Raw genomic sequence first — 11,248 nt, forward strand, 5'->3', positions numbered from 1 at the left:
TATTTCTTTTTCTCCATGTATATGATATAAGATTGAAACCATATTCACTAACTCTTGATAATCACACATGACATGTTCGAAATCCTACAGGAAGTCCTCGCCAATCCTTTGCCACCAGAGAAGAAGTGACAATAACTTCTGTCTGGAAGGTCGGATTTTGACAGGAGGCCACAATTTAATTCAGTTCAAACTGAATTAGTTTGGATTAATTCATTAGTACAATCTAATGAACTAAGAGTTCATTAGTTTGGACTCTTAATCAACTGCACTGGAGGCTATTTGGAAGATTCACCAAATGCGCCACATAGTCAACGGGTGCAGGAAGGCCTCAACAGAGTTGACAAAAGATGACGGGATGATGGTGCCAGATCTCCAGCGGTCACCACAAGGCCAGAGCAGCGCTGAACCTCATTCAGCAGGTAGCTGTTCAGCAACACCTGTCAGTTGAAATCACTTGGACTGAAGCAAGAAAAAAAAAAAAAAACTAAAACATGCAGGGCAGTGTGCCCTGAGGACCAGGGGGGTTGGAAATTCTGGCTTTGTGTATAGCAGGGAGTTTAAGTATTGTTAACAAAAAACAACAAAAATAATAATTAATGTTAATTATATAATTCTTAAAACTTCAGTTAAATCCTAAGTAATCAACAATTTTCTTAGTCTTAAAATAAGCTAAGTTATGCTGGTCACATTAGCAGCCAACCTAAGACATCAGTGAACTAAGAAGCTGCTTAGGGCCCCCCAAGACCTTCAGGGGCCAAAGATACATTCTGTCTCAGTCTTCCAAAATAAATAAACATTGAAACGGTTTAGTGCATTAATGAAGACAAATGCATTGCTGTGTATAAGCTCCTCTATGATCATGGCTTTGCAGGAAACAAATGATATCTTTGCACTTTAGCTGCTCTCCTAGGGGTGAGCCTTGTTTGTCACCTGCATTGTGAACTACCTTTTTGATGCAAGTATTAGTCAGGAACATTAGTTGAAGTATTCTGTTAGCCAAACTGATTGCTGGAAGAGAACTTGACCACATGCGCACAGACAGTTGGCAGTTTTTCCCCAACATCAGTCTTGTTGTATATCAGTGTCTGACACTTCCTCAGAAGATTTTCCATCCAGAGTTGTACTTAAGAAACTTAAGTAGTGTTATGCAATCACCAATACAGATTAAAAGTGCTAAAAAATTATTTCATGGCAACAGTTCCCTAAACATTTATTGGCACCCGTATAAAACTTGCGCAAAAAGTCTCAAATTTATTTCACTTTCACAAACTCTTACTGAAGATTTGTGAAGATATTTACAAATATCTCATCTTAAATTCAGTTACATTTATTCAGATGAGAAAAGTCAATAATTTTCAAAGAAAGAGTGGTCTGTACCCTATTAGGATAGTGAGGATAGTGAGATGGACATAATTTCATTGTTTTAGACTAACTGAAATCCAGATGAAGTGTTGAGAGATTGTATTTACAATAATAGATGTTGGTTTGTTTTCTTGCAGGTTTCATGGTTTGGTGGATGAAGTAGAAATTATTTTATGGAAGCACAAAGTTTTGTGGAGCATAAGATACATGTGCATGGAGAGATAAAGTTTTGAAAAACACTTGAAAATTGCTTAATATTGTATGTTGCTAGGTAAATTGCTTGTTTTGCAGCATCATATAAACCTTTGTTTAGTCTTGGTCATACTTACTGCTCTTCTTATGCTCCTGCTGGTTGTCAGGAAGCCAAGCAGCTGTGTAGAGCTTTGGAGATCAGCAGTCAAGGATGGCTGGATTTTCTTTTCCATGTCTGCTTTGCTGCCCCAGTCAGCATGTTAGCACTTGCAGAACTGACTACAAAACACAGAACCTTTAACTCAAAATCAGCTGATTACTTCTTACATTGTGTTGCATTGTTTTAATACTTCATAAACTAGTTCACATTTTGTCACATTACAATTATAAAACTTTTGTCATTACTGTATTGTAAGATTTTATGTGACATACATACACAAAGCAGTCAATATTTGAAGTGGAAGAGAGGAGATATATAGCTGTCAAAATCTACATTAAACAGCAGTTCTGGGCTCTGCCCAGTCTCTCAAGTTTTCTACCTGGGCTGTCCTGCATTTTACCCCAATCATCTTCTCATCAACTCTGGTTATCTTCTCTGTCCTAGTGAAGAGAAGCATCTAGACGGGATTATCCAGCCACCACCAAGAGGCCTTTAATTATACACTTTTTTAATGAAAGCCAGAATTATGGAATTCATGTCTAATATTTGTCCTATGGACAGATTGACCCACCTTAACAGTGGAACTCTGCAGCTCCTCCAGAGCTATTGCTTAAGTGCTTCATTGATTTATTCCAGTTTAGGCATATGGTTTTATAAGGAGGCTTTATGGTCTGCATAGTACATAGCACTGCGTAGTATTTGTTGGGACATGGACCTTATAAAGTAGGAACTGCTAATACACACATAAACACACACTGCAATAGCAGGAGACAGCATGCATACCTTCTGCAGCTCTACTCTGATAACAGCTGAAAATAGATCCATCTTGTCTGAGCGTGGAGTGTTCAAGCCATCACTACTGATTGTGAGGCCCAGAAAATAGCAGTGAGTCTGTGGGATGTGACAAGAGCGCCGCCATGGGTGGAGACTCCTCTAAAAGGAAAATTCCACCCACTAATCCCCTTGAATATCGTCAGCACTCATTCACCTGTGAGGGTAAAGCTGACAGTGGAATTGTTACTTTGCTGTGCAGTTTAGCATGAAACTCTAGTCATGAAAAAATAACTTGCTGACAAAATACCTAACATTTAGTTAACACTTTTAAATGTGTCTGTAATGGCTCCAGAGTAAAAGAGACAATCCCTTCACTCTGGAAATCCATTACTCGAGATCCATTATTTTTCACACTCAGATTTCTAGAAATGTCATTTTTAGACAACTTGCATAAATGTAGCTGTTCATGGATAAAGGAAAAAATAGTAAATAATGAATGAATGGATGGAACAACAGAGGACAAAAGGAGGGACGTGAGAATGGATGCAACACTAAAACAACTGAAAGAGGAATACAGCCTCTTTCAGTTGTATTTTTCTCTGTTGTACTTTGTCTTTCCATATTTATCCAGACCTGGAAAATCAATGACAGCCTTTTGTAAAATGGGTAAGAGCCCTGGAAGCCATAAATGTCAGGAGAATCCAAAGTTGCTGTTAAACAGCCAACTGAAACCCTCATGTGATGTCATGGTGTGAACTCCTAGTTGCTTTTGTTCAAGAATAAAAGCATGTCAGAGTATTCATGCCAGCATTCTGTAAATTAAAAGTTTACCGAAACTTATAATTAAGTTTCTGTAATTATAAAGAAACTTAAATAAATCGTTTTAGGATATAATAAAATACTGCTGGGTGTTAGAGACTCAACACAAGAGCCTGGATCACACAGCTCACAGATGAAACTAATGATTTGATTTACACTGCTGCCGACTCATGAAACTTCTGGTGTGTGTGTGTGTGTGTGTGTGTGTGTGTGTGTGTGTGTGCTGTGCGTGCATGCATGTTTGTGTGTGTATATGTGTCATTCACCAGGATCCAAACCTCACCCAGCCTTCATCGGTCTTGTTCCCACGCCTATCAGGACTTCCTGCTTGTGCTGCGCTAGCCCCACCCACATCTTAGCATCCACTTCCTTCCTTTTGGTGGCGTCAAGGCCTCTAATTGGGCAGCATCATTACAAGCTTGTTTTACATGAAATGTAAAATGCTTCGTGTGGCTCTTTTGGCTGTGAAAGATGATCTTTCACAGCCAAAAGAGAAGAGAGGTTTTGACATTTGTGGTTGCTGTTCTTTAGGCAACTGCAGACATTGAGAGCAAACACATTTGTTGTGCAGCATTACTTTTACAGCACAATGTACCTTGTTAATGAAGGCTGAAAACTTTTTCTTTAGCTTTCAAATAATTTTGCTGGCTACATTACTGCTGTGATTGTGAGCTCCAAGAATTAGCACATATCTGGGATACACATCGAACATGGCGTCATGCAAACGCAGAAAGGTGCATCACATTTCAAAAGGCTTCAGTTGAACTGTAATGAGACAAAGCAATGCGAAACAACAATGAGTTTGCTAGAATTATAGAGAAGGCATATTTTGGGCTGTTTTGAGTTGTTTTTAAGATTGGATTATTCTGTTTCTTCATTGAATTGGTCAGTTTTGTTTCTGTTTTACTTTAGCAAACCAAAACAAAATGCAAGTCCTGCTTAATGTTTCTAGTTATGTTCATTTCTTGTCTCTAGTTATTCCTTGTTTCCTCAAGTTTAATTCTGGTTCTTAGGTCGCCAGTCTGTCATTTCCTGCGACAGCCTGCGACCTGTCCAGGGTGACCCAGCCTTCTCGCCCGGAACGTTAGCTGGAGATAGGCACCAGCACCCCTCCCGACCCCACTAAGGGACAAGGGTGTTAGAAAATGGATGGATGGATGGATTAATTTCCTAGTCTCGTGAACTCTCCCTCATCCCCTGTGCCATTCTCTCTCTCACTCACTCTCTCTCTCCTCAGCCTGCCTTCTGCTCTCTCCCCTCACAACTGCAACTCATTAGCTCATCAGCCCAGGTCTTCGGTTCCTGCATTCACCCTCTCAGTATTTAAATCCTTCTCCTGCTCACACACTTAACTGGTTCCTCCCATTGTGCTTCTGTTTTAATCTGGAGAGACTCAGACAGAGAAAGAAAGCGATTTAAAAAGTTTAATGACAAATAAATATTAAGGTCCTTTGGCGTTCAGGCCTTGGCCGAGGACATCGAGCTGGAACTTCGATAAGCTCAATAAACATTCCTGATGCTGCATAGGAATGTAGTCCCCCCAGGGCCTATACTGGTGGCCTGAAGAGCTGGGAGCTGAAGGTTGAGATGGGGTGGAGGTGGGTTGATCACAGCTGGTAAGCAAAGGATGCCATGGATGAAGGTCCTTATGAACTGGAGCTTGATCGATAATTGGCCATGATGTGGCTTGATCCAGTGCTGATAGGTCCAAGGTGATGAGAGGGAGGCGCTGATTGATGAGGGAGGTGAGACTAAAAGAGTCTTCCAGATTGAATCTGTGCCAAAGCTTCATTACCCTGTGTCCTGTTTGTGTCTCCTTGTTGTTTTTCCCCTTGGATTTAAGACTTGTGTTCTGTCTTGATTCTCTGTGATTTTTTTATGCAAGTTTTTTGGGTCATCAATTCATATTATTCATATTCCTCATCTAAAAGCTGCCTCTGCCTCTCTACATTTGGGTTTACTATCAACCATTATCCATCATGACAGAGCAAATATGTTTTTTCATTGTGAAAATCTACATGCCATGTTTAAACAATCTGTCATCAATCTAGAATAATTCAGTGTTGGTTATATTGGTGCAGTACAATATTTTTCCTATATCTGTCTGAGATGTGTCAATTTTGCATATATTCAGATTTTCTGCAAACTCAAATATTTTACATAAATATTTAAAATATGAAGCCTAGGCACCAATTCAAATGGGAGACTACCATCTAATGGCCATGTCTCCAACACAAAGTCGTTGCTCTGCTTCAGCCAGTCATCAATTTATGAGTCCCATCATCCATAGATCCACGTGCTTTCCATCTGTGATGCAACCCGGCTCCTTCACTGAATCAAAGGTTATTTCAAAAAAGTATTAAGTTAAAGGACAGCACTCTCATCCATTCAGGTTATTGCAGCATTATTTTACCCTTTCTGAGCTCTAACAGAGTAATCTGTTTTTCAGATGTGTTGTACAGGGTAAAAGTAAGACATAGGAAGAAAACCTTAATCAAGGAAATAAAGATTCCTTGATAAAAAATCCATCAATTTTTTTTTTTACAAAGAAAATTGGTATTTTAACGGGAGGAGTATTTTAATTGGTATTTTAACAGGAGTGTGTGCGCGTGTGTCTGTGTGTGTAATGTTTCTGTAAAAACACAATTTAAGAGAAACTTTTGCTTCCATAATTTGTGCTAAAGTAATTTCAACAGTTAGTGAAACACCTTACACTATTTGACACCTGATTAACTGCTTTAATTTGTTGTATGATTTTAGTCTCTGGTATCTCTACTATAATAAAATGACTCGTTGAAAGGTGAGTTCACAACAAAGCATGCTGCAACAGCATAATTTGACTGATGCTGATGTCTTGACGCTGGCTGTTATGCTTTGTCTTGTGTAGTGTGCTGATATAGGGGCTATCATTAGAAAGACCTTTAACCCACCTTCTTTGGTTCAACACTCCTTCATTAGCTCCAGCTCTACTTTACCTGTTGGCCATGTTCCTACCCTCCTCTTATCACAAACACCACCTAATCCGACCCCCACACCCCTGTCTAACCTCAGCCTCCTGTTTTTCTTAATCTGTCTAATGTGTGTGTAAATATTACTTGCATCGTCCAGATAGCTTTTGTTTTAGCATCAAACAAGTCTGAACCATGGGAACCTGGTCATTAATTACAATGTGATTCATGGTTATGGCTCTGTGTCTCGTCTCGCTGCTGCTCTGTCATTAGGACTTTCCCAGACTTCCCATCCCAACCTCACCCTGCTAAAAGCACCCCCACTGCAGCAGCCAGGCTTCAACTAAGTAAAAAAAACATATATATATATATATATATATATTTAGAATATTAGTTTTAAAGATTTAGAGACATAGAAAGTGTTTTAAGAGATCCATGTGAAAACAGAAGTGTTGGATGAATGAATGAATGAATGAATGAATGAATGAATGAATGAATGAATGAAAAATGTAACAGATGAAACAAATATTGGGGAGAAAGGATCAGACTGGTCACAGAACAGATTATGCTTCTAGGCCTTCTGCACCTCCTCCTGTGTCCTGACTCCTACCATTATCATATCCTAACCTTCTTCTATCCCTGTCTCCTGTTTCTCTGTGTCTGAGTATAATCTCCTGGATAAGGAGTTTCCAGTTTACAGGATATCATCAACCCTGCAAACTTTGATGTAAATTCAGCAACTTTTTGGTAGGTCCTGCAGTCCATCATCAAAGATGGATTGCATCTTTGCAGTCAAAGGACATCGAAGGACTTGATGGACTGCATCATCCTTTGATACATTTGTATCGTTCTTGCTTGTAGGACGTTCTTGCTGCAAGGCAACAGTGCTACCAACTGCGCCACTGTGCAGCCCCAGTGTTCATTATTCAAATGCATATTCAAAAATCATTTATTGATCACAAAGGGAAATTAAATGTTGTTATAACTCATATTAATTCAAATTCTTCAACCAAAAATAGCAACAAAAGAAAGGAATTAAATTGAAACATGCAAAATGTACTCTTCACCCAGTTGCTTTAGATTATCTGAATAGTCTCATAAGATTGGTTAGCTACAGTGTCAGGGAAGAGGTCCTTGATGCTTGAAGCTAACTTGCCCAACTTTTCAGGATCAAAGCTTCCCTCTTTATGTCAAACACAACCCCATTTTCTTACCAAAAGGTAAATGACAGTACCATCTGTGGTGAACTCCACAGAATCCTTGGAGTATAACAATCAAATCTTCACACCTATAGTCCAACCAAGCCTCTCTTCTCTCAGTTTGGAAACACTGACAACTTTCAGTTATAAAATCTGCTGACCAGAACCTGTTCTGAATTCCCACTAGAGGGCATGGTTGGACTGATAATATTGGGTCAGGCAACAGCTAGGACAGCTCATTGTACATTTAGGTCCTTAATAGTGTGTTACTTTATGCAGAGCTTCTTTTTCTTTATTGTAACCCAGCAGGCAAGGAACTTTATATGCGACTGAAAACGTTTCGTATTGTTTCATATGGTGTAGTTGTGTAGTTTATAGTCCTGTTAGGATGTGATTCCTGCAGCAGTGCTTTTTATGACCGTTTCTTTTCTGTAATGTTGGAGTTCATTCATTTTTGTCTCTGTGCTCCGCCAGGTCCGTTAACCAGTTTCAGGACCCGACCAGAACCCCTCCGTGTAAATTCCCCTGAGAAATAATGAGATTTGGTTATATTAAAACAGGCTTTAATGCCAGAAAATGATCAAATGTTACAAGCCATACATGTCATACAAATGTAACAAATACAGTTACATTCACCGTCCATCGCTGGGCCACACACCTTAGGGGTGACACCAAGTGGAAGCAAGGCATAGACATGAATACACAGACCAGACGCCTCATGGAGCGGGTCGGGCCGTTGCTGCGATACGTCACAGCGTCCGCCATATTGAATGTGGCCTATGTGCCAGTAAGCTAATACCAGTAAATGGACCTAACTTTACAAAGTGCTGTCCTACAGAGTATTTTAAGTTAAATACTTTGACACATTTTCTCACACACACTAATATATTTGGTAATCACAGAAAGCAGTAAAGACAGCGTTTTCTAACTTTTGATGTGATTATTTAATTGTGGGGGATTTCTGATTAAAGAGCACAATGTTTTTATTTGTTAGAAATTATTCTAATAGTTTTTATATGATTCCATAATTTAATGTACATGTAATGTTTCAAAACAAGGAAAAAAAAAATAATTTTCTTGAATTTATTTTTTATATTTTATTGATAAATTACTTTTGATTCATCAAAGTCATTGTTATCTGACAATGACTTTGATAAATCAGTCATTGTCAAACATTAAACTACATATTTTTCATACATATTACATATTTATTACAGTATGTCAACTCTGCTATTGACAGGAAAGAATGAAAATAATTCTAAGAGTAAATTATTTTTATTTAATTACATAACTGTATTAATACACTAATTCTTCAGATTGAGATATTTAAAAATACACAAAAAGTGAAAGAATAAAACATTTACTTGTTATACTGGGAACACTGGTCACAGGCAGGGCTTCAGTCTGCTGGTCAAACTGGGAGAACTCCAATAACTTCTGAGACGTCCTGGTACGTCTCAGACCAGGACGTCTTTCATTCAAATAATTTAACTCAAAAACAAAAAAACAAAAGAAAAAACCCTTTAAGCTGAAAATTATTTAAGAACACCGACTTTTACTTTTTATTCACTGTAGTTCCTCACATATCCACTTATTTATATGCAGAAAGAATTTTGGCAATATGATAAATACTGTGGTTCCCTATCTTATTGGCAAAGAAGATGGCTCTAGAACTATACACGCCCTCGTCTTGCAGAGTAGAACCCATTTTCCAGAGCACTTTATCCTCATTTATTCTGAGACAGGATAAATGAGAAATTATCCAAAAGTGTAATAGAAAATACATACATTTCCTACATATTCAGAAAAAATACATTTTCAGTATGTTGGGGCTCTGACTCGTAGCATCTTTAGAGCATAGCTAAATACTGGCATTGTGAAGCTGAGCTGGGAAACAGACTGAAGAACAGCAGCTCTATCTCTGATCCTGACTGATCTTTCTTTACAAAATCCCCTGGTATTTAATGAACTTCCCCTCTGACAGCGGTTTCTCATCAGCCCTCTCTCATTAGAAAATAGTATGAAAATGTTAGGGCTGTAGTGATACAATAATCTCACAATACGATACACAATATTCTGCTCACGATACAAAATATATCCCGATATTCAGCAAATGATACAATTCGATACACTTTTGCAATTTTCTGAAAGATTTTAGAGGGACAGAGTGATTGTGGTGACATTTTGTGACTATTATAGACTTGGATTGAATTAATTTAACTGAAAACTGATTAAAAGCACCAACTACACAATACGTGGCTCTGGTTGGACATGGACACAGACTTAAAGTCGACAGCTGGACAAAATGAATCAAAGAAGTGGTGAGAAAACATGTTTCTTTTAATTGAAACAGTACAAACTGTAGCTTACATGCATTTGTAAAGTAAGTGAAGTGCACCAAGTACCCTGCTCTGAATAGTTTGATACCTTTTTAACCTTGACACTTAACATCTGAAGGAATCACTAAGCGCTTGGTAAGTAAACAGTAATATGACTTCTCCAGAACAGTCTATAAGTCAAGTAATGAAGAACATTTAACTTCAAATGCACATATCTTAGCAGAGCAGCTTAAGGCCTGTAGATAGACCCTGACTAATAAGTGAACTCTAAACAGAAAGTCTACTCTGCAGACCAAGTGAGCCACATTCTCCTCAGATTTTTGTTTAGAAATAGAATCTGATCGACGTGCTCTGGAAGAAGTGCACTTTTCTGCGCAATGATGATATCTCCAGCGGTGGAGAAGACTCTCTCTGAGGATATACTGGTGCCAGGGATGCAGAGGTATCTTTTAGCAAGGCGTGACAGGAGTGGATACTCATATTGGTGCTCCTTCCACCAAACCAGTGGATCCTCTTTTACTTCCAGGAGATCTGCCTCCCTGTAGCGGGTCATCTGCTCTTTAGCCTCATCCTCTTGGGTATATGTCTTGGGTCGTGCTGCACCACCACCGTATCGTTCACCAAGAAGGACAGCCAGTGGACAAGATGGCCTTGGATTCTTGGATGCAGGATTATGACCTTAATATAAATAAATAAAAACAATAACTCATTATTTACAGTTAAGCAAATTCCATAATTTCAACAAATGGGTTAAGACAACACAGTGTGCTTCACTGGATGACAACGAGTGTTACTGACCTTGGATGTTTTCTCCTTTGAATTGCTCTCCCTCATTGACAGCTGCTTCTTTAGGTCCCATCACCTCTTCAGCGCTAGCATTTGCTGCCCCCTATTTGTCCACTCTCCAAAGTGGAAACTTAATTAAAAGACAGACATGCAATGAAATTCATGAGCTTTACTATAATGCATCTTTGAATATTATTTAATATCTATGCCTTTAAACAGCAACCATTATGGTACTTATGCTTTTTAAACTATTTGATATCCATCCATTTTAAACCGTTAACTTTGTAGCATATGAAATTAAAACTTTGAAAAATATTTTATTTAGGGCCATGCTAACTCTTGCCAGGAGATTGCAGATAGGATACAAGGCAAAGGGAAAAGCCATCAATACCATCACTTTACCTCTAAAGGCTGAATAGTCAGTATAAAGTACTGAATGTCCACACACGTGTTCAGCTTTAACCAGAACTTTCTTAGCTTTGCTTTAATCCTAGCCCAGAACCAACACAACATCACATGAGGAGCAGGACCCGACAACAACGATAATTCCCCAGCGTTGCCATGACAACCAGCCTTACAGAAATATCAGTCCTTATATGACAGTGAGCAAATATACTTTTGTTGATATATCACATAATAAGAACCTTTTTTGAGGCAACAAAGTAATAC

This window comes from Poecilia formosa, unplaced genomic scaffold, assembly GCF_000485575.1.
Source record: "Poecilia formosa unplaced genomic scaffold, Poecilia_formosa-5.1.2 Scaffold189, whole genome shotgun sequence".
Classification (NCBI taxonomy): domain Eukaryota; kingdom Metazoa; phylum Chordata; class Actinopteri; order Cyprinodontiformes; family Poeciliidae; genus Poecilia; species Poecilia formosa.